We start from the raw sequence: 24,632 nt of genomic DNA on the forward strand, positions 1-24,632 counted from the left end.
CTGCCCGTGCCTTTACATTTCATATAGCGTTGCTGTATAGGATGAGAAGAAAGGGGGTTAACCGAGGGGCCCGATTTTTTATTAAGCATATCATAAGAAGCCAACAAACAAAGGCACCAACGCAGTAGAAATTACTTGTACAGACTAATTGAAAATAAATAAATTATAAATTAATGGAATTGAAAGTGGATGAAAAAGCTCAACTGATGCTCTACCAATTGAGCTCAATTGGTAGAGTATCGCACGCGTATTGCGAAGACGTGGGATTGTTCTCCACCTGCGGCAAGTTGTTTATTCATCGACTTTCAATGCCATTATTTTATAATTTCTTTATTTTTGATTAGTCTGTAGAAGTAATTTCCCCTGTGTTGTCCTTGGTGCCTTTGTTTGTTGGCTTCTTATGAGTTGCTGTATAGGGTATTACGTAGGTGAACAACTATGAACGAGGCGCGAACGGCCAGTGGTTGGGGAGTAAAATCTCGGGCGATCACTTTGGGAGGTGATGACAGCGGACATGTATGGGTGTGCGGCCAAAAGGGTTCCTAGCTCTGTGACAAGTTAACTTTGTAACGGTTTGCAGAATAGGTCAGTGTTGTTGTCCATCTTTTTCGCCGTGCTTCTCACATACGTGTGCAATACCTTTTTCTTTCCATCGGTGCCGAGAGCGAAGAGCCCGAGGTTGACATGGTCGGTTCTTTCACGCACATGTCGGGCAAAGGCGATGCTGGCCTTTCATTCGTGATCACCAGGAAGCATGGGAGGCAGCACGGCGGCCGAGTGGACGATTCAGGAGAGCAAGGCGAGTAAATCGAAGACGTGACATCTTGCACCGTAATCTTTCCATTGCTTCTCGCTTTAGCAAGGAAATTGCCCGGCAAAACAATTTTTACACACACCAAACATGGGCACATCAATGGTTCCTGTAATTCTGAAGAATGAAGTGCGAACAAGACGCTATGAATTCTTAATTCCACATTTTATATAAGATTAAAGCGAAGCCGCAATTCTACCTGTCTAATGTTGTCACTACTGAAAGTTTCAGAGAAGGGTGACCCACAGCTTATCCAACGAGGAGGAGCATCAAGAACAGGGTGCGAAGATAATATCCTGACAAGTGAAACTTAATCGAAAAATAGCGTGAAAGCATCTGCATCGTCCACAGCATGTATGCGGCGCTGCTGTCCACAAACTTTCAATTATAAGGAAACGAATGTTTTGTATTGCTCTTTCGTATGCGGTGCTTCAGGGGGAACATTTATGAATGCAAAATCTCAACAAAGAAATATGTCAAGCCTAATCGCATCACTTTGTTGTGTAATCTCTGGAAAAAAAAATGGGTTGTATCTACTCACTCCGGCGTGCCTCATAATCGTCCAGTTACCTTAACATACACAGATTTAAAGCCGCGGCAAAATTAAACACAATACAGTTTTCCAGGCTACTTCGTAATTGAAGTTAACTGCGTTTGCTCGCGATATAGCGCCCAGAGAGAAGTGATGTGCAAAGTGCTCGACCAATTGGACAGTCGTACACTATCAGAACTAAAAGCTTCAGGTCAATTCTCCCAAAGAACATTCGCGCCGAAGTCCTTACTAGCGTTACTAAGGTTCCTGCAATCTACGGGGTTTCACGATAGAATTTAAGAACGCCGTCCCCATAGCTCCATAGTGTACGTGGTTGTTTCTTGCTCGACTCTTTCTCTTTATCACCCCTACCACTTTATTTCTCTTTTTATCCCGCTTAGCCCTTCCTCCCGGGCAGGGTAGCCAACCGGAATTACCCCTGGTTAACCTCCCTGCCTTTCTATGCATCATTTCTCTTTCTCTCTAACGCAAGCCAAATCGGCATAAGCTGTCACCCGTGCTTGCCATTTGGCATTATATGAATTTAATCAACGCATTTTAAACGAGAACGAATTCGAAGTGCATGAGTGTGATGAATTGGGGCCCATAGTCGTTTGCAGTTACACTCGGAAGATATTGAGCCCACCGACTGAATACTGATAGTATTCTATAAAGGATAATGTCACAACTCAAAGCCTTAACATGGCAATATTACAGTTGTGTGCAGTACTGCACACAACTGCGCGTTAAAACCGTACTTCTTAGTTACTTTGGTTAGCATTCCTTGGGAACTTCCCGCAGCTTGCGTTATGCTTGCCTGTTTGATGGTTTGTATATGCGTATCTAACCTGCTCCACTGCAGCTTTGGTAACGAAGTATTCCGTGGTGTCATGGTCGGAACATAGGGCTGGTGTACTGAGGAAGCAGGGTTCGAAACCAACCTTCGGAACAAGTTGAGTCACTGGTTATTTAAGGTATGTGGCGCTCCTCAATGAACTTTTTACGCCATTCTGCGACACTTTGTCTGTTCTGCTCATTTATGAACCTATTTGTGAATCATTTGTGACCAAAGATGCTATTTTATAGCATCTTTCGTCATCATGACCATGGCGGTCAATGTAACGTGGTGGCGAAGTGCAAAAACGCCTGCGTACGGAGCATTGGGTGCGCGTTAAGCAACGCCAGGTGGTCGAAATTATCCCGAGTGCCTCATAATCACAATGTGGATTTGGCGCGGAAATGCACCTTATTTAATTTTTTTTACGTGCCATTGGGTGCGCACTTCCCTCCAGTCAATATCCTTCGCGCCAACTTGGGTCCCTGGGCTGTTCTACGGACCCAGTTTCTGCTGCCTGCCCTGTGGACTGGTGACCAGGCCTTCTAGCATGACGGTGTCATGCAGCCCTCCCTGCGGACTTGGTCAGCTGTTCTAGCAGTCTGGAGTCTTGATGCCAACCATGTGAGTCTGGTGGCCAGCTGATGTAGCGACTTGATAGCTTCGTGCCCACAGATTGGGCAGGTGGCCAGATGTTCTTGTGGTGTCCTCGGTTGCTGATCAGAAGATAGCACGTACCTTATGTAATCGCAGATGTCACTTTTTTTTCTGTCCCAATTTCTTTATGAAAAAGAGAAGTTGGGCGAGTTTTTGGTTATCATACGCATAATCAGCGCCTGTGTTAACTTCGTTCATTTCGCGTTGTTTGGTCTTTGCCATGTCTTCGTATTTAAAAATTGTTGAATAGGACAGACTGGTGGACTAGTTGGGAGGACATTATTTACACAGTATAACTAGTGCGCAGAAGCGCTGTGTCCTGTCCTTTTTTTGTCCATGTGCTTCTGCGCCACTGTGCAAATTAAAGATTGCCTCCTCTGCAAACGGGAGATGTAGCCTGAAGCGCTTTCGCGGTTCGCTTTCGCGTTGGCTGCCATCTTGTCATTGACGGTGCAAGCGATTCTCACGTGCTTTCGTGAATACCTTTAGCTATAACGTCTAAACCCAACTAAAGCCATTTTTTTCAGGTCACCACCAAGCAACTGGATTAATGCTGGCTGCCAGTTTATGTAGGATAACCCCGTGGTTTCTGGTTCAGACAACGCAGGGTGGGCAGCCGGGCCAAGTTCCGCTTTCTAGCAGACGAGGTGAGCGCAATCCTTTCGACTATTTTAAAGTCAATCAGCTTTCCGTGTAGCAGCCACGCGAAGTGCAGAAAGGTGAAGCACTGATAGCGATAGCAAATTAGTTGATAGCTATACGAAGTAAGGCTAGTAGTTTTATTGGCCATATAAACATGCAAACATTAGTGTACTACACAAAATAACAAGCATGATGTCATGTGCACACAGGTGAACATAAGCACATTGCGCTCGACGTCCGCGGAAACTCGGTCAAGACGCCGGAATGAGGAATCGCGGCAGCAGCAGCGAGCGAATTGACCTTCGTGCATCTCTCACTTCAACGCGGCACAAACGTCCAAATCCCAGCGTATTCGAAGTTACGAGCACTACGCGCACTCTGAAAACATCGCCGATGAAGATGATGCCTGTGCAGGCGTGCACTTTGGCCACGTCGCAGATTGCTTTCAAGATACGACGCCCGCACAGGCCTCACGGTACGCAGAAGGCGCCGGAGAAGAACGCCCCCCTTTCCCTCCCTCGCCTAGCTCTTGTGCCTCGCGCGCGACAAGACAGCACAGTGTCAGACGTCTTTGTGAAGTTGTCACGAAGGCGAAGGCGATGTGTGACGCCCGTCGAGGGATGAATGCTGATAGCAGATATGAGCACAGAGAAGTAAGGCACACTTGTTAGTACATGTCTTTGGGAAATATTCAGGGAAATTGTTACCTTTAGAAAGCGCGTTTTGGCAGCTTATTGTGTGTGGTTACAGTCGGCCATGTACCCTCGGCTGGGGCGGCTACGTGCTTACCCGCCTGAGTGCCTCATGAGCGTTGGCATCAGTGTGAGAAGGAACATATTCTTTGGCACTGGGGTAGCACACCGGGTTAAAATGAGAAACAACCGCGTTTCCTCCGCCTGTGCCGCATCATCAGTGAGTTCAGTATATTGCAAAACGTTCTGTTTTACTCGTGGCCTGTTTAGTTTGTATGCACATCATCCTTCAAAGTTTTCTTTGTTTGTAACATGTGCCTTCTGTTTTTTGTTCGTTTCTCTTTGCTGCTTCCAGCAACTACATTTTCACTTCTATTGTCCCGTCAAACTTATAGACCTAATGTCAATATATTACGAGACAATGATGTTAACATAACGACGTGATGATGATTGTGTTATCGGTGGCGTGACTACTTAACTGCTGTGGCATGATAAAGTTGAACCTAATCACGGACAGCGCGTGCTTCGACAGTGACGATGATGCTTAAGAATAAGAGGCAGCGAAAGGAGAAGCGCGTGCGGTAGAATGTTCGATTGCAAACTTCCAAGCATACAGATTTCTGCCTCTTACGCTGGTTTTCATGGTTGATCGGCGGTCGGACTCGGCAAGGAAACGATCGTTCGTTCATTCGATATTTCGATTCGTTGGTTCGTTCGCTGGTTCGCTCGCTGGTTCGCTCGCTGGTTCGCTCGCTGGTTCGCTCGCTGGTTCGCTCGCTGGTTGGTTGGTTGGTTCGTTCGTTCATTTGGTCTATCGTTCGCTTCTTTGTTAGTAAATGCTTCGTTAATTTGTGCTTTCCTTCGTTCGTTCGCTAGTTCAGTAGTTCGTTCAGTCAATGGTTGCTGCGTTTGTTCACTCGTTCTTTATTTTGTTCATTCAGTTGTTCACGTGTTCGCGATTTTTTGGCACTCATTGTCGATTGTTTCTGCACAATGTTTTCCTGCGACAGCACATAAGTAGTCATGCCAGCGACCTCACAGTCATCACCACATAGTAATAATATTGCGGTCATTTTGTAATGTTGTGGCTGTCGTTCTCCATATGATGGTATCATAAGAAGCCAACAAACAATGACACCAAGGACAACATAGGGGAAATTGCTTGTGCTTAATAAATGAAATAAAGAAACGATAAATTATTGGAAATGAAAGTGTGTGAAAAAGCAACTTGCCGAAGGTGGGAAATTGCTTGTGCTTAATAAATGAAATAAAGAAACGATAAATTATTGGAAATGAAAGTGTGTGAAAAAGCAACTTGCCGCAGGTGGGAACCGAACCCACAACCTTCGCATTTCGCGTGCGATGCTCTACGAATTGAGCTACCGCGGCGCCGTTTCCCCATCCACTTTCTTGGGTATTCATCTGTTCTAGTAGAACCCTGGGAGTGTTGGCACTCTACCGTGGGTTCGGTTCCCACCTGCGGCAAGTTGGTTTTTCATATACTTTCATTTCCGTTAATCTATCGTTTCTTTATTTCATTTATTAAGGACAAGTAATTTCCCTTATGTTGTCCTTGGCGTCAGTGTTTGTTGGCTTCTTATATGACTAATAAAAATCGGGCCCCTCGGTTAACCCCCTTTCTTCTCGTTTATTTCATATGTTGGTGTCATCTTCATCTACGCGTCACTGTCGCCATGCGGCTGTTGTCGTCGTTTCTGTAACTCATTGACCTCGTCATTGTACTGTCTTTGCCACACCAATGTGGTGATTATCTCATCTACCTTATATTGCCGTCTCATTAAAACTTTGTTGGTGTCGTCACTGTTGCGGCCGTGTCCTCGTCTTGCCACTGTCGTCTTGTAACACCATCGCCGTGTGCATGCTTTCACTATATCAATGGCGTGCTCACCATTTTTTGTCGTACTTCAATGCTATTGTCTTCCATTACAACCTGTGGTCGTCGTTGAGCCTTTGTCTTCACAGTTTGTGTTTCTCCCTCCTAGGCAAGCACACATTACAAAAGTTATTCGCCTCACACTTAGAGGATAAATCCTGTGGGAACAAGGTCCCAAGCTTCCCCTTAGGGTGCGAGATAGGTCGGCCTGCATATCCACGGTGGAGGCTAGCGTAAACATCACGTTAACCACCTGTACAGGGTAGCAGGGGGCACTTTGATATGCGCAATCCACAGGTTGCGTAATTAAGACACCTTTGCCTACCCTTCCGGATTCGGCATGGCTGCTGCTGCAAGTTGGTCGGTACATCTATTATATATAACCCGCCATGGTTGCTCAGTGGCTATGGTGTTGGGCTGCTGAGCACGAAGCCGCGGGATCGAATGCCGGCCACGGCGGCCGCATTTCGATGGGGGCGAAATGCGAAAACGCCCGTGTGCTTAGATTTAGGTGCACGTTAAAGAACCCCAGGCGGTCGAAATTTCCGGAGCCCTCCACTACGGCGCGCCTCATAATCAGAAAGTGGTTTTGGCACGTAAAACATCATAATTTAAATTAATTTTTAAATCTATTATATATATATGTGTGTGTGTGCGAAGGTTAAATCTGAGCCGACTGCAAGTACCACTAAATGAGCTTATGTAAACCCTGTATGCTTAACCTCAAGTTAGTGCAAGTGCGTGTCTGTGTTCGGCGCAATAGAAAAACTAGTTCCCACAAAATCTTAACGTATAATATCTGCGCATACTTATCTCTAAAACACGCTGACCTCCCAGTGTATTAGCACAATATTCTCAGTTAACGTATGGGAATTTTTTTGGGTCTAGCCATTAAGTATCTGCCCGTGGGCGGGTTTCGTTTCTTTGTCTATGCTTCAGAATAGATATGGGCCACTGGGGAACATGTACTTGTTTCTTTTTCCCGTCACTATTTTTCACTGGCTAACGTATGTTAAACGTTATCGCTCCACGCAGGACGCGCCTGCATGTACCAGGACATTCTCCATTCTTGTAGCCGATTCTTTCGGTGTTATGCGTTGTAGCCGAGCCTGCGTAATTAGATTTCAAGCGTGAGGCGAAGTGTGCATTCCAGAGCTTTTGCAGGCGCCAGCGATTACGCTGGAACCGTATATGAGTCAAGTTTAAGTGGACCACGCATGTTGCTCTCAAGGCCAATTTCGACGATCGCCGACTGTGCTTGCTGCTATCATTGTGCTCCTAGTGCCACTTGCATATTTTGGGCATTTGTTTGCCGACTAAAGAGTATTTCGTGAAGGACAGTTTTACAACTGTATTCGCAGTCTCTACAACCTGACGTTATGGTAATTGATTGTCTTTGAATTAGTCACTAGGTTTGTCTCAGTGGGTGTGCGCAATTTCTTGGCTAAGCGTCCAGAATGAGTATGTGCGACTAAGGCACACATGCCAGAGAACCCTTAATATATCTAGACGTATTTCGTACTTCTCTATGCATACTCCTGCCATCAACATTCATCCCGCGAGAAGCATCGTAAGTTCCCTTTGTCCTGATGTAGTCGCTGCGTAGATGTCTGACACTGTGTAGCCGCATGACTTGGTGCACGAATTTCGGCTTAGCTTGTAGTCGGTGTATTCTTTAAACATGAAAAATTATGGCAGAACTCAACTTATGATGAATGTCGATAGTAATGTGATTAGCATTAGAGCAGTGCGGCGACACACCGTATTTCTTGAGCCATGTTTAAGATCTGTAGTTGTGAGTCTCAGACTTCCGTTGTTTTGGTTAGATGTGGCATGACCCCGTATCCTGACATGTAGCCACGGCACTCACTTGCCATATTAACGCTTGAGCATTGCGGCATGACGGCTACTGTATGACGTCGATGCAATAACGACTATTCAGTGTCACAGAAGGAATGGCGTCGATGAAACGACAAAAGAGGTATGACGACAACGGGATGATGACAATGAGATGACAATTCATAAGTCATGACGTTGGTATAATGATGGCAGCGTGGTGACACCAACATGAGGACAACTGGAGGACACGGGTGTTTGAGGACGATGCAATGACTACAATGGCTTCACAACGGCGTCTTAATCAGTACTGATTGACGGCAGCATAATGAGGTTAGAATGATGGATTGACTTCGACGGAACGACGGAGGCAATATGACGACGACAGCAGGACCACAATGGGATGACGTTGCATAAGTCAAGGCAGTGGTAAATTGACAGTGGGACGACAATGGCATGCGCTGATGGGATGAAGACGAGTACCCGAGGACGACGGAATAACGAGATTGGGGTGACGAAAGCAGATCGACGGTACAGTGACCGTCACTAAATCACGACCACGGTATTGCGACTAATCTGTGACGACAAAGCAATGACAACAATGGTATGGCAAAGTATGAGGACAATCGGACGGCGACGAGTGTATAACAATGGCGTAACGACGACTTGATCACGAAGTTTGTATGACAACGTTAGCCAGAATATGGAGTTAAGATGATGGCATGACGGAAGGCGACTGACGAAGCTCGAATGACGATGATACAACCACAAGGGCATCACCACCGCCAGGACGTACCTAAGGCCCAAGCTAATAGGCAAGTTGGCGGATTGGACCAACCGTACAATGCATGACGACAACAGAAGAATGAGAGTGATATGAAATAACTGGAATTACGATGGAATTACCATTACGGCATCATAACCATGAGCACACATCTATTGGCCCATGCTGGTAGACAACTTGGGGCACTGGGTTGGCGTCGGAAGCTATAATCGCATTAAAGAAGGTTGCACCTCACAATGATATACACAATTCCAGCACCAAAAATTTGGTGTGTTAATAACGAAGACTTGATCTTTCAAACAAAACTCCTGTCGAGCACTTCAGTCCTTCCGTTGGGCGGAAGAAGCAATCGATGACATATGACATCAGACATCACGTGGACAAAACTGCATGCTGGGTGCAGAGAAGGTCGAATGATCATGGACTAAATATAAGAATATGCTGTAGACGTCCAGTCTGCAGGCTTGCAGCTATCGCTAAACGATAAAAGAAACTCGAGTCTTGCATAACCAGAATAATAAACTAATGCCACAAATGTGAGGCAAAAAACATAGGTGGTTGGGTTTGTCGCGCGTTAGGCGCGCATGGACCGCTTGTGCTGTAACGTAGGGAATTACGGTATCATGGAGTGGATGGGCTAGGCCTTTCTGCACAAACTAATGTCGTCATCCTAATTCTGTATAGCCAGACAACATTCCGGCCCTTGCCTTTGCGTTTCAGCTGGCGTTATGTGTATGGGACTAGGTAGGGGTCGGAGATCACATCTCAGGCAATTAATTGGGAGGCAATCACACCTGCCCTGTGCGGGAATACGACCGACAGAGTTTCTGGCTCTGTGCCAAGCTTGCTACCTGACGGTTTACAGAATAGGTCAGTGTTTCGTCTCCTCATATCTTTCACCGTGTTTCTCACATACACGCGCAATGCCTTTCTTTTTTCATGTGTGCCGAGAACGAACTGTATAAGATCGACATGGTCGCGTCGTACACCTATCTACCAGGCAAAGACCAGTCTGGCCTTCAGTGCGGGATTACCAGGAAGCATGAGAGACAGCACAGCGTCCGACTGTACGATTAAAGGAGAACAAGGTGAGCGAATAGAAGACGTGACTTCATGTGTCATAATCTTTCTATTGCCTATCACTCTGCCGAGACAATTGCCTATAAAACAATCTTATGCACCGTAAGAACAAGTACGCCAATGGTTCTTGTAATTTTTGGCACGACGCCGCGAATTTTCATTTATAATTTTTAAATATTTAATCAAATATTTTTATCTAGTGTAGCAACAGTTATTCTACCTGGCTAATGTTATAATTAGCGAAAAATTCAAACTGGGTGAAATGTAACGTATTCCATGAAGCAGCGAATCAACAGGGTATGAAGATAATAGCAGTCGGGCGCTGCCTGTCAGGCGAAAGTTCATTGGTAAGCAGCACGAATGCATCTGCGTCGTTCACAGCATGTGGCGCTGCTGTACACTCATTCAGTTATGAGCAAAAGTTCGCCTTGCCTTGCTGTTTTGCGTGCGCTACCTCAATGGCTACATTTATCACTCCGGAATCCCAACTTTGACTTGCCTATAATCGCATAAAAAAATATGTCCCTATCTACAGACTGCGGCATCCTTCATAATCCCCGAGTTACTTCGGTAAATTATACACCAATTTAAAGCTGCAGCAAAAAGAAACGTAGCACTGTTTTCATAAAGGCATTCATGCCAGCCGCGGAGTCGCCGTCTCTCGAACGTCGTCGTTGGTTGCTCAGCGTGTACGCTACTCAGTCAGAAATGGCAAACACGTACAAAGTTTAAACGCCGGTTCCTTGAATTGATCCTCCTTCGGTTATCTTAAACAAGCATGGTGGTTTATATACTATAATCAATAAGATGAGGCGAGTACGTACTGAAAATAGAAACGGGGCCGGTCTTTCGCTCTGCTGATGATCACAAGGTCACGCGCGCTCTTAAAGGGACACTAAAGGGAAACAATAAATCAGTTTAGATTAATGAAGCATTGTTTCAGAACTCTGCAGGCAGTCATTTCAAAAAGATAGTTTCAATATTAGATGAGAAAATGAAGGTCCAACTATCAGTATTTGAATTTCGCGCCGAAACCCCCGTGCCGGTACGTCAGCGTGACGTCAGGTATTCCAAAGTATGTTTTCGCATTTCGGCCGCATTGACGGAGTAAAGGTTCAGGAAACTTGCCATGTTTAATATCTGGTTCCTTTAGAACACAATGTAGTCAATCTGTACCGCTATATATAATTAGTAGGCCCTAGAAGATGCCTCCAAAATCCAAGACGTCACAGCCCCCAGGTGCGGGAACTTAAGTAGGCGTCGCCACCTGTATTTCGTTCTTGCGCTTTTTCTGGCTTACCAAACGTTTTATCGTTGTAAGAGTGGTGTTTTTGGTGTTGTAGAAAGGTAATTTACTGATGCAGAAGAAATCATCTTTCACTTTAGTGTCCCTTTAAGCATCGCAGGTGGCAACCAACTGCTTCTATTTCTTTATCACAATAGCTTTATCGAAACCGTAAATTGGGCGAATTGTGAGGCTAACACACTCCAGATCAGTCTCTTAGTTCTTTCAACGCTGTTTGATTTCGGCAACTACTTTGTACTTTTAGTAAAGAAATGAACGGGGCTAGTGGTGGACGTTCATGATTATATTGCGCTTAGTGCTAAACTGACGAACGTGAAAGAGAGGACGCGGACGTACGTAATGCAACGTACGTCCGCGTCCTGACCTTCACGTTCGTCTGTTTAACACTAACCGCAATATAATCATGTACTTTGTACTTGAACGGTGGTGTAGCCTGCGCTGATATTGCGGCTTGTTTTTCGGCTTGGCTACCATTTTGCCCTACGTTGGTGCATGTGATCACGTGCAAGTGTGCCCACCTACTTGCGCAAATGCCTTTGTCTTCACTCGTCAGGCCACAACTTTTTTCGAAGGTGCCACAAGGTGGATGAAAGAACGTTTGCTTGCTCTTTCGTGTAGGACTTTCCCGTGGCCCATGATTCCAAGACCGCGGGCATGGACAGCTGGGCTAAGTTCCGCTTCGCCTCAGAGGAGGAGAGCAGCATCCTAGCTGCAGCATTCGAAGTTAAGTAGTTACGCTCAACGAACTCTTCGTGTAGTCTCCTTGTGACATGTGCCTTCGGCTGATTGTCTGCGCCTCTAAAGCGTTATCCTTTGCAGCTTGCCATGTGTATCAGCGGTTGGACAAATGCATTACAGCTGCGAGTTCAGTTAGGCGCACCACTGAATATGATGTCAGCGTGTTGAAAATGTAGCTTTCTTTCCTTATTCGGAAACGTAATTCAACACTTGTTGAAGGGGTGTTCAAGCACTGTTGAAGTCAGCTATACGTATTCCAAAGTTTTGACCTAGTTTTGACCTTTTTTGTCATGGCACCATAGGTAGATAAAATGACGAATCAGGGATACGTCAATAACAAATCGTGCAGAACGAAAAATTGTGTGGAGATGCAACGCACATGTGGGAATTATTTTAAAGTGATACTTTATAATTAAATGTACACATGACCCTTAGCTGTATTGCACTTAATTTTAAAGTTTCACCCAAGCTACCAATTGGATCCAATGCAACGAGTAAATTCACGAATTCTTTCCATCACAAAAGTGATGCTTTCACCTCATAAATGTTTGTACTTGTTCACTGCATCATTCAGAAGCGGTTCCGAAGCACTCACGAAATAAGTCGGATGCACAGCGTGAGACGTCTTAGTGGCGATATCACGAGAGTGAAGGCGGTGCTTCTCGAGGAGAGAGAGAGAGAGAGAGATAACAAGGGCATGGAGGTTAACCGGAGGTAGTTATGGTTGGCTAACCATCATGGGGAGAAGGAGCAGGGAGATAAAAAAGAAAGCGGAAGGGATATATATATATATATATATATATATATATATATATATATATATATATATATATATATATATAGAGAGAGAGAGAGAGAGAGAGAGAGAGACGAGCGCGAACGAACCGCGTACACTGTACATCGGTAGGGAGGCGGCGTTCTTAAGGTCTATTGCGAAGGATGCTGATGACAGCTGTGCGCGCAAAAAAGTGGGACCCATTTGTAGTCGCATGTATTCGGGGCGTATTCGAGGCAACTAGTTGTCATCTCCATAAAACGTAGTTCGGCAGCTTTGCATAGGCGGTCACACACGACCAATAGCACCTTCTGGTGTTGCAGCTGCGAGCTCGTGCCCATAAGCGTATTTGAATAGTGATATTATCTTTTAGAGAAAAAAAGCATGTTTCCCCTAGCCATGCTACAATATTAGTGAAGCCAGTGTATTCGCGACATATTGGGGTCAATGGAAAGAAAGAGCCATTAGACGGTCACAGAGGGCCGTGAACCTTCTGCTGCTGTTGCAGCGACAAGCTTTTCTTTTAGTATTATTTCAGAGCGATCTTATCGTTATGCTAAAGAATTTGTTCGATCTTCGTCTGTGCAGTAGGTTAAAATTAAGAACAATCGCGTTTACGTTATCCATGTTGCATTATAAGCGTGACTGGTGTATGACAGAAAACCTTTCTTTCTGCCCGCGCCTGCTTTCTCTGTGGACGATCCTTGCAAATGTTTTCTGTATGCATCACGGGCGTTCTGCCTTGTGTTCACTTATGTTTGTAGCTTTCGGAAGCTGTTTTCACTTCTCCTGTGACCTCGTTCTTTAGGAGTTGATTGTGGACCCTAGGAATTTTGTTCGATTCAATTAACATATAATAATAATAATAATAATAATAATAATAATAATAATAATAATAATAATAATAATAATAATAATAATAAACATTCAGTGACATGCTGAGCTCGACAGCAAGTTTACCACACAATTGCCTTGTCAATTTCGTTGACTATGTCGTCGGTGGTTGCAGAAAAGGTTGCAGCAGGCGTTGTCGAATGTTTATGGCCGCTATGCTTAAGCCAATAGCATTCTTGCCTCTTTCGCCCGTTTTCTTGGATGGTCGGTGGTTGGACTGGGCAAGGAATAATTAGGCTTGGTCAGTTGCTGGCTTGGTTTGTTGGTGTGTAGGTTCTTTGGTTCCTTCGTTCGTTCGTTATATAGATAGTCCGCTTGTTCAGTCGTCCATGAAGTTGGCACGTCCAGTTACTTGTTCGTTGGTTCGTTCAGGCTATTCGCTTACATTGGCCATCATCATCAGTGTTTTCAAAACAGTTTCTTCCTGTCACAGCACTGTAAGCAGTTCTGCCACCGACGACATGGTCAGCATCACTTAGTCGTCAAATCACCACCGTTTTGTAATCTCGAGGTTGTCGTGCTGAGCATGTCATTGTCATCTGTTGCCGCAATGACACCGTCGTATACGTGTTTTATTGTCGGCGTTATTGTGCTGTCGTCGCCGCACCACTGTTGTGTCTTTGTCATCGCCGTCATGATCATGTTGGTGTCCTAGGCAACCTTCGTCGCAGTCGTCACCACCACTGCGGCCGCATCGTCATCCTACTACAATCGTCTTCGTCACATCGTCGCAGTGCTCGGGTTACCACTCTCATCATAGCGCCCTTTTCATTCTTGTCGTACTTCAACGCCGTCGTCTTCGCAATGTGTGGTCGTGGTTGTGCCTTTGTCTTCTCATTTGGTGTTTCTCTCCCTTTCTCCCACTCACACGAATGTACACTCACACACAGAGAAATGATTCGCCATAGGCGAAGGGGTTGAATCATCGGGTACCTGGGCCCGGAGCTTCGCTTCCGGGTGCGAGATGTAGATGGGCGTGCAGACCCGAACGGTGTAGGATAGCTTAAGCGGTACATACAGCCGAATACTGTAATAGGATTAGCTTTTATAGGCGCAATACAAAGGTTGAGTAATGGTTTAGGTACGTGGATATTTTAAAGCGAATGTTTCTTTGCCTACCTTTGCGTGTTTAGTGTGGCTCATGCTGCTGAGGTGGCTGCAGGCATCGGAGATCGGAGAGGATATATATATATATATATATACATATATATATAATATAGACAGACAGACATGGTGTGCCAGCTAGCTTTATTACTAGTTTAAAACTATGCAAATGCCACGTAGCTGGACCGAACCACGGTAACACCCTGGCAAGACTCTGTTTTTCTAATAAAGAGCCTCTCTCTCAACCAAGGTGGGTCACAGGTAATTTTAGTGAATTGTTCACCTAAATACAGAGCAGTCAATGTTACTGAAGAATTAAGCGAAAAGCATGCGCAGCACTAAGGAGGCCACAACTGTCGAAATGAAATATATGTGAGGCGTGTATCAACATTGATGGAGCATGTGGCAGGAAAACAAAGTGTATTAGCCTATTATTTATCCAGGGAGAGTTAATGCAGTGTTAATTAACATGAAATCATTTGCAGGACTGTTGCGGAGCAGGCAGGAAGCTGTCTGTCGTGCTTAAATGAAGCTGTTCGCGTGTTTGTTGCAAATTGAGATCTCCGTGACAGACACAAAGGTAAGATACGTGCAAATCATTGTCTGTCGACTTTTAACATGGCATTAGGATTGCTTTCATGGAGTAAATGGACATGGTATTAGGGGTGTGCGAATATCCGAAATTTCGAATAACAAATTGAATATATTCTTATACAATTCAGTCTTCTAATTGTCCCTCTTTAAAAGTTTAATATTTTTCGAATATTTCTCAAATATTTTTAGATTGGAAACTGTGTTATGAAATCTAATAGTGGAGTTGCAGTACGGTACCGTTTGTCCTCGCATCTATATTAGGCATACAAGTGAAGTTACGCAAAGGACCGGCTACGTAGCTTGAGCCAGTTGTACCACCTTTGACAACTTAATAAAGTAATATCTGATAAAAAACCGATATGTTGCCTTGCATATGATGTATGCAATTCCATCGTAAACCAGTCGTTGACATCTCGTCACACGTAACATTTTCACGCCAAACTGGTTTGAGAAAGACATTGGCCTGATTGACGTAATAGTTCTGCGGAAACGCGCAAGGCGGAGAGAAGTAATTAATAAAGAGAAAAATTGGCCATCCACCCGTTCGCAGCAATTGCTACAAAGGAAACCCATACGTGTTCCTCGAAAGATAAGCCTCGCAGTTGAAGAAAAATTCGTCCTGGTCCGGGACACGAACCCGGGACCACCACCTTTCCGGGGCAGCCGCTCTACCCTCTGAGATAATCAGGCGGCTAGCAGATGGCAGGGCGAAGTCGAATTTGTCAACAACTTGAAGCAAAGGCAAGAGTTTGACGTATAGTTCTGCGGAAACCCGCAAGGTGGAGAGAAGTAATTTATAAAGGGAAAGCCAGACATCCACCTGTTCGTAGCAATTGCTACAAAGGAACCTGTATGGGTTCCCTTTGTAGCAATTGCTACGAACTATCTTGTTTTCCCTTTATTCATTACATTGGCCTCATCCACCGCACTTGTAGGTGATGGACATGCGAATCAGTTTTTGAAGCTTGTATCAGAATCGTGGGAAAGTATTGTAAGTGGAGTTGTTACCAAAATTTGTTTTATTTTCCATCATGATGCTACTCTCTAAGAGCCACATATATCAATGTAGTATTCCTGCTAATCTGTTTTAATGTAAACAAGTTAATTAATGATCGCTCCTTGTGAATATTGCAATTTTGTCACATCGGCTGTTATTTCAAGAGGTGCGCACTACTTGCGAAACAAATTGCAAAGTGGTATTAGCTGACGAACTGACACAACTAAAGTTAAAGATTCATGTTAGAATACATGTCCTAGTTGTCGAATTGAATCAGTGGAAGTCAAGAAGTAACCTTTGTTGAGCAAGAACTCCCGTGGTTAGCACTAGTTTTAAGAAATATCTCCGGTGAAATGCATTGATTATCTGGTTGAATCTTGTAAGCATTCCTTCTTGTTCAGTGTTCACAGTGTGAACTGGAGCGCCAATGCATTTCATCACGCATTGCTAAGCAAATAATTTTTGCTCAAGTATTGCTTTGTTCCTGTTCAGCTTCAATTTTTAATTATGAGCGTGTGCACTAAAGTTCACTAACCTCACTAATTGCAATACTAACATTATCAACCTAACTTCACTAATTATGAAGTTAACAAGTGGTGTTTATCAATGAATTATCATCACTCTGTAAATTGTATTGCAAGTATTGTCCACCGGTGCAACAATTTGGCTGATGTGCTAAAATTAAGATATTTATCACAGGGGACCCTTAAGTCTGCTCCTATTAAAATAGATAATCTTGCATGACCAAACATGTTTCCCAGATACCTTTAATTCTACAGATTTACGGTCAATATATCAGTACTGGTATACACCTGCTGCCGTGTTCAACACCCAAATGTACATTCTACTAAATGGAGGCTCAGTAGTTATAACCTGATGAAAACATTTTTCGTGATAATACCACACTTGTTACATAGCATGATGACAGGTGACTTGAGCACTGTCTTCGCTGCGTCTGCGATACAGCCACGGAGAAGCGGCCAGAGACAGAGACCGAGGAATGCATAGTGAAAGCCGAGCCGATCCAAGACGTGCGCCTGGTTGAGCTCTTCCCTTACGTTCGAGAAGATGGCTCCCAGAAGCACGGAAATGAAGACTGCAAGCAACAGACGACAAAGTAAGGGTACCACGTTGTATGGGAAAGTTTAGGTCAGTGCCCGTCTGTGCAAAGACGAAGAATCAACGGAGAACACCAGAGGCTATAACATGTAATGATTGTTTCCTTCGATTCTATTTATAATTTTATTTATCAGCACCCACTGTAGTAAGTTGTGGTTATGGCTAATGACTACGGTAATGCGGATAGATAGGTAATGCGGTAATGTATTTCGAGGTTGCGGATAGATCTCAGTGGCAGTGACCACATTTCGATAGAGGTTAAATGCAAAAACGCTCGTTTACGTAGCTTTAGGTGTACGATAGAGAACCCCAGGTGGACAAAATAAATCCGGAGTCTCCCACTACGGTGTGCCTCATAATCATATTGTAGCCTTGACCCAAAACACCGCAGTTTATTTTTTTTCTCAGAACTTAGCCCACAAAGGCAGTGACGGCGAAATAGAAACGGCACTACAATCCGCCATTGAAACAATCGAGACCTATATCCAAGGCACGGGGCTTCGCTGCTCCCCTGCGAAGTCCAAACTCCTTCTCTACAGGCCTACTCTCCGTGGCCGCCGTCCAAAATACTCCACCGCTAAACGCCATTACGAAGACATTGCGCTTCATCTCACGGATGGCAGCCCCATACCCCTCGTCACCAATATCCGTGTGCTCGGCTTGCTCATAGAGGCGAACGGAGCGAATGGCATGGCCCTCGCCAAAATCAAGATGAATACAGCCAACACCATGAGACTTTTGAAGCGGGTCTCCAACCGCCGTGGGGGTATGAAAGAGGAGAATCTGCTCCCATTAATCCAGTCATTCGTAGTTTGCCACATCACCTACGTTGCTGCGTATCTAAACTGGTACAAGGCTGAACAAACCAAGACCAACATCCTCCTACGCGGTGTCTATAAACAAGCCCTGGGCCTCCCCGGTTGCACCAGCACTGACCTCCTCCTTCAATTAGGCGTCCACAACACACTGGACGAGCTCATCGAGGCCCAACGTCGCTCTCAGCTGGAAAGACTCACTCTCACAGCGACGGGTCGCCATATCCTCACCTCGCACGGTATCACCGACCACCATCAACACAGCCATAAGCACCAGATCCCCTCCACCATACGAGCTTGGATTCACGCCGATCCTATCCCCAGAAACATGCACCCCGAATACAACCACGCACGTCGCACAGCACGTGCCACGGTTCTCACCAAACCCCTTACTCGCTACGACAGTGTGAGTTTCGTGGACGCCGCCGAATATCCCCACGGTACCCGCTTTGCAGCCGTCACCACGCGTGAAGGCTCTCTCCACCATGCTATCAGCCTAGTAACCCCACACGCTGAGGAAGCTGAAGAAGTGGCCATCGCGCTAGCCACACTAGACCCAACATGCCATACCATCGTCTCTGACTCCCGCTCCGCCGTTATCAACTATATCAACAGCCGTATTTCACACCAAGCCTTGCGCATCTTGCAACAAGCGCCCCGCTCCACCGATCATCAGGTTACACTCGTCTGGTTCCCGGCTCATGTAGGCACCGTCCACCCGCACCTCCCCAACCTCAACGAGGTTACCCACTCCCTAGCGCGAGGCCTAGTTAACCGCGTGGGAGAAGGGGAGGCTGCCCCCACCGGTAGGGATCGCCTGACACGCTACAATGATCTTGTGAAGTCCTTCTACTTAGAGCGTAGAACCTTCCCCGGCCCACACAACAAGCTATCCCGAGCGCAGGCTACAACATTCCGCCTGCTACAAACCAATACTTACCCCTCGTTACAACTTTATAACAAGATCTACCCAGACATTTACCCCAATCCCACGTGCCATATTTGCAAGACACAGCCAGCCACACTTCCACACATGCTTTGGGACTGTACACACCAATACCCCGACACTAACCCCACGACCCTCTCGTCGAGATGGCACGCTGCCCTGCGTAGCCCCAACCTTGACGACCAACTCTGGGCGACCCAGCAGGCCTGCGAGGCGGCGAAGAGGCAACACCTCGACGTCCCCACGTGGGAGGCCTAGGCCCACCCACCATCTCTTGCTGGTTTCAATAAAGTTTGTTCAGTCAGTCAGAAATTAGCCGATACTACTAATAACAAAGACTTGGGGCCATGCCACCCAATGATGGACCAAAAGAACGAAAAGTGAGGATTGTTACATGATATGACCAAATAATGCAAATGTCAGTGTTATATTTGCGACTGAACAATGTCCAAATCCTAGAAAGTGTCAGAGCAAAGGTTGCACTATGCAAATTACTAGGAAATACATATACGAAAAAAGTATTGAACAAAATGAAGTGTCCTTTCCTTGCATATCCTGTTTTTCTTGGTTACAGATATAACAAAACCTTCACTCAAGCTTATAAAGATAACCAGCACGTTTCCAAGCTATGTTAACCTAGTTGGTACATAAAGGGATATGACCTCGTACAGGTGATTTCAATGTGAAAGGGAACACCTACTTAGGTTTAAAGAACCCGTTGTTCCAGAAGTGTTGAGCTTGAACAGAACTTTCTGACAAGTACTAAGCTATCACAAGGAAGAAGGATGGGTCAGGTGAAATTTAATTTTAACGTGAAAACAATATACCCACCAAAGCAAGTCTGTTCTAATAGGCAGATAATGCGTGAGCGAAAATGAGCGCTCCACTATATATGGTTGGCTTCCAAATGGCTATACAAGACTCCGGTGGGTCGCAGGCTTCGGTAGTTTCTGCAGTCCATTTCGTAAACCTTACAGGTCTAAAAACTCCCTTGGTCTATCCGCGACAGATGGGTTCTGCTGATCGGGATAGGTAACACAGTGTCGAATTATTTCTAAACCGTTCTGTCATCGCAGTTCCAGAATCTCACGTACGCAGGCGGCCGTGAACTCGGCTAGGTATACGAGGCGTTGACGACCTCGTACAGAACTTGGAGAGCTGAGGGCAAATAATGGTGCAACTGGTCGCTTCTCTCACTCGAAAGTCGACGAGAGATGGGGTACATCTATCTTCGTCCTACAGTATGCTGAAAATAGGCTGATGATGATGATAATAACAGCGTGGCATTTCTGTACTGCACGCGAAACCTTTCGTTCGGATAGCTTGATCTGTGCCTTGCATTCAGAGCATATAAGCACTCGTTTCTGTATCAGAATTCATATACTGTGCCGATTCGTAACCTGGACTCGTGATTTTGGCAAACTTTGGCAGTCTTCTCAAAGGAGCAGTATGTAATTCACAGGTGAATATTGGAAATATTCAGGGTTGTTTGCTAATTATAAGAGGAGCCATGAAATGGCTTACTTTTTCCGCCTATAGAGTTGTCCCGCATGGAGCATGAGGGTTGAGCTGCGTTTTGTCACCGAACGCCAGCTAGACGCACACGCTGCAGTGCGAGGACGTTGTGGCGTTCGATAATTTCGACACTATCTTGTTGTTTAGTTAATATGAACCATAGTACTTGTATACTTGCTTGACGATGCGCATTCTGATTATAATAATTTTTCGTAGAAATCTTAGGGCGTGTTACCTACTTCTCGAGTGTTACGAGGTGCTCTATTTTGACTGCCACTTTGCATGACCCGGGTCCGTTAATTTCGCTCTCGCGCCTCCCGTAGCACAGCCTTTCTATCGAACACTATGTAAATTCCTGAAAACTGAGTAAAATACGCGACATGCATCTCTTTCTGCTTGAAGGACTTGGCAGGCTTCTCAAGTGATTCGTTTTTTTTGCTACAGTTCCTCAGCGGCGTGCTCACCGGATGTGGCGATGATGGCGAGGATATCCCCACCGCGGACTTCGAATGGCAGTCCTTCGTCAAGGAGCAACTTAGCGCGCGGACCACCGAACAGTCGCTACTCAGGCTGGAGAGATTCAGCTCGGACGTCAGGTCTCGAACCTGCCTCAGAGTGGCCATACTTATCGTCGCGAAGACGTGGTCATTGGCTCCATTGTCGAGTATGCCGACAAACGCCTGGTTACGCACACACAAAAATAAAGACTCACAACACCGCTGGCCAAAAGGCTAGAAGACGACGACGATGGCGACATGTAACGCCCATGACGTGCAAGACGACTCATACTTAATGTACCACGAGTCGAACTGACAAGTGTTTGCGAGGTAGGTCTTCGGTAGCCGAAATAGAGTACCGATAACACGATGGCCTACCGAATTATCGAGGAAAGAATTGAGAAATTTATAAGCAATGGTTCCTTGGACTAGTTGGTTATATACAAAGGTTGGGGTCACAGCGATCGTCCTGTTTAGCTGTTATCAGTGTTTTCCAGCTCTAACTTTTAACTGAGCGTTTATTTCCAGAAAACCACCGCGTTTGTAGGGCCGCGCACCGAAATAGTCCCAATCACCACACATGGAAGGATGAAAGATGCGGGAGTAGCATTCAGCTCCGTCTACGCTAGTGAAGAGAACAATGGCTAACCTGTCTTCACAACGCTCTCCGGAAATCATGTTCCCATAAAATTTCTAGAAGATTTGACATGCAAAAAGCGTGCATGGAACTATGGTTTCCCTGACCATGTATCAGTAGCAGGAAGTGCGTTAAACAGAATAGCATGCACATGAGCAGTAGTGATAATACGAAAAAGGTCGTTGTGCCGTATTTGCATAACCTATCACGCGCACTAAAGAAACTTGGACGAGAGGTTAAAGCAGACGCAGTAGTTTCTGCTCCGGAGAAATTGCTCAGCTTATGCAGCGCCACTGGTCCGTCTGTTAAAGCGCAGATTGCAAAAAGAATCTACTACCTCTAGTGCCATGCGTAAAGAGTGTCTATCGCCTTCCGTTATCATGCAGGAAGTTTTACGTTGGACAGCCTGAATGATACGTTAAGAGAACGTAACCGGACATTGAATCGATGCTAAGATGCTTATGTGTCTGTGCAGTCCGGTCATTTCGGGCGTAAACTCTCGTTTACGAAGCGGTCTGTTTTATTTGAACGCAAAGTTACGCGAGAAGTTGACGCTGCTTTGATAGCGAGGACCTCTGATAGCTGCATTAGTTGCCCTTCACTTGCCCTGACTGCAAGTGAATTGGCGTTCCTTCAAGCGGTCGGTTTTCGTGGGTGGTGGTTGGGACGTTTTCGGTGTGCGGACCTGCGACTATGTTGTTTTTATGGAAATAAACGCTCTCTTGAAATTTGGCGCTCGTAGTGTCTCGCTCTTGTCCGTGTGTTCCAGTGCCGTGACCCCCCATTGCTGAAGGAGTGGAATGTGTGTGGACGGGACGAATAGCTCGAAGAACGGAAAAGTATGCGTCGCGCATGACTGCGAAATTTGGCTGGCATGTTTACAGCTAGCCGCCAATGTAGTTCAGGACCATTTAACCCTGTAATGCGTAACTCATGTTCAATATACTGCGCAGTTTGGACGTCGAAATCGAAAATTGTGCACGTAAAACAAAGTAGCCACATTCCATATTGCTAAAGAAAAAAAAAACGCTAGAATATTGACGTGGGACATCAGAAAGGGAGAGACTCGGAGCTGTGCGTTTCAAACGGCGCCGTTCTTTTTGAGCATGGGAAACTACCAACTCGCCCAATCTGCCGCTCTTTAGCCATATTCGCCCGAGCCAAGTGTCAGTGTTGAATAGCTTAGGAAGCGAACTACTAGCGACAGCAATGATTCCCGCTGGTCATAGACCATTCTTTAGCACAAATATGCCATGGATGGCGAGAAATAATGCTGAGGAAATTCGGCGAGTTTTTTTATGTAGAACAGTGGCCATTACAACGTTAAATACTCCCCAGTTCTGTCGGTGCCAATGTTTTTGGATGCCTTCGACGGCAAGGTAAGTGTTCACTTCAATAACCAGTGGCTTTGTAAGTGGGCAACGAAGCCCGACACTACTACTACTGCAATATCCACAGGGCGCCTTTGAGACGTACAACAGGTTCAGTACATAAAACGATATCGGATTAACTTATGACGCGCGCCTCAATTGGCGCCTGTGTATTGATTGGAAATGACACGTGTACGTTTTCTGGCTACACATTTTCCGTAGGCTAAGCAGCCTCCTTATAAGTGCCACTTCAATATCGCATGTACTTTCGCGCAGTTTCGTAGTTTGCCAAGAGAAGGAAAGCGCAGTCGAGGACGGCAGAATACTAGGTGGGGCAATGAAATGAGGAAATTCGTAGGCGCTAGTTGGAATCTGCTGACGCAGGACAGGGGTGATTGGAGATCGCAGGAAGAGGCTTTCGTCCTGCAGTGGACAAAAAGGCTGGTGATGTTGACGATGATGTGCTATCGCGTACGTTTCTCGGGTGCTCCGCCTTATTTTATTTCCGAATGAATAGTTGTGTGCTTGTGCTTAGCCCAATGCTTTCTTAAAGCTGTTCCAAATATTGTCTCTGTAGAATCGATTTCCTTCAGAAGCTACTGCCTTCGGGCTCTTGCAAACGTGCTTGAATATTTGCGAGTAACTGCTATGGCGTTCTGAAACATTTCTCTGTCACGTTAATTTTGACTTGCGTACTTGTAATGTACTTCCGGTTCCCGGTAGCTGGTGGTTTTTTTTTTTTTTTGGTACTGCAAAATTACTTCAACTTATTTCCATCGTCCCTGAGACGTATGTGCACATTTGGACTACATAAACTAAAAGCTGAGGATCAGCAAATGGGCAGAGCCGCCTCTTCATTTTACGTGTACGCGTGTTCCTTGACACGCCCAGAGTAATGCTTTGTTTCATGTATGTTTAAGGGCTTCGAAATAAAGTTGCATTGAATTAATGCCGTGCGTGTCCACTCTGACTTCTTTTTCCTACAAACAATAAAATCGTACATACATTACCGTGTAGATGACTTTGAGCGCGGAGAAGAGCCAGAATGTCAACAGTCAACCGGAAACGAACAAAAAAAAAAATCAAATAAGGGTGTTTCCGCGTACTTTTCTCTCGCGTTCCACAATCTTCGCGAACAGCCGTGCTTATTAGCCGGAGGCTTCCGTTAAGCTGTTCCAAACATACCTGTGGAATGGATTTCGTTGTTTCTCGCACAGATACAGCCTTCTGGGTTTTACGATCTCCAGGACTTCGGAATTGCCACTAGAATTTGTGATAGTATTTGTTTTCCCCTGCCAGCGTTACTTTCTATTCCCGGCACCTGTCATTCTAGTAATGAATTCGATGTCATATTTGTGAGAAATTTGCACTTTCGGCGTCACGTGCGCGCATGTATACGGCGTAAATTGAGGTGAGAATGTTCGGTTTTTGATCGTCCCTCAATATTGTTTTTTACAGGGCCGGAGGAATGCTTTTGCTGGTGTACGAATGGTTAAGAGCTTCGAAATAAAGTTACGGTGTGTGGAATTAAGGCCCGTGCGTGTTTGGTCTCTCTTCGCTAG

At 45.5% G+C, this 24,632-nt stretch overlaps 2 long non-coding RNA genes across 2 annotated transcripts; both read left to right on the forward strand.

Moving 5' to 3' along the window:
* The first annotated feature begins 2,232 nt into the window (after positions 1 to 2,232).
* On the forward strand, positions 2,233 to 3,447 carry LOC140214040 (uncharacterized). Its single transcript, XR_011890955.1, has 3 exons — positions 2,233 to 2,317; positions 2,636 to 2,802; positions 3,363 to 3,447. It is a non-coding gene; the product is annotated as an uncharacterized lncRNA (long non-coding RNA).
* A 13,707-nt stretch (positions 3,448 to 17,154) lies between these two features.
* Positions 17,155 to 24,591, forward strand: LOC140214047 (uncharacterized). The gene is made up of 3 exons (XR_011890964.1): positions 17,155 to 17,288; positions 21,011 to 23,079; positions 24,529 to 24,591. It is a non-coding gene; the product is annotated as an uncharacterized lncRNA (long non-coding RNA).
* The last annotated feature ends 41 nt before the right edge of the window (positions 24,592 to 24,632 follow it).

This window comes from Dermacentor andersoni, chromosome 11, assembly GCF_023375885.2.
Source record: "Dermacentor andersoni chromosome 11, qqDerAnde1_hic_scaffold, whole genome shotgun sequence".
Lineage (NCBI taxonomy): Eukaryota > Metazoa > Arthropoda > Arachnida > Ixodida > Ixodidae > Dermacentor > Dermacentor andersoni.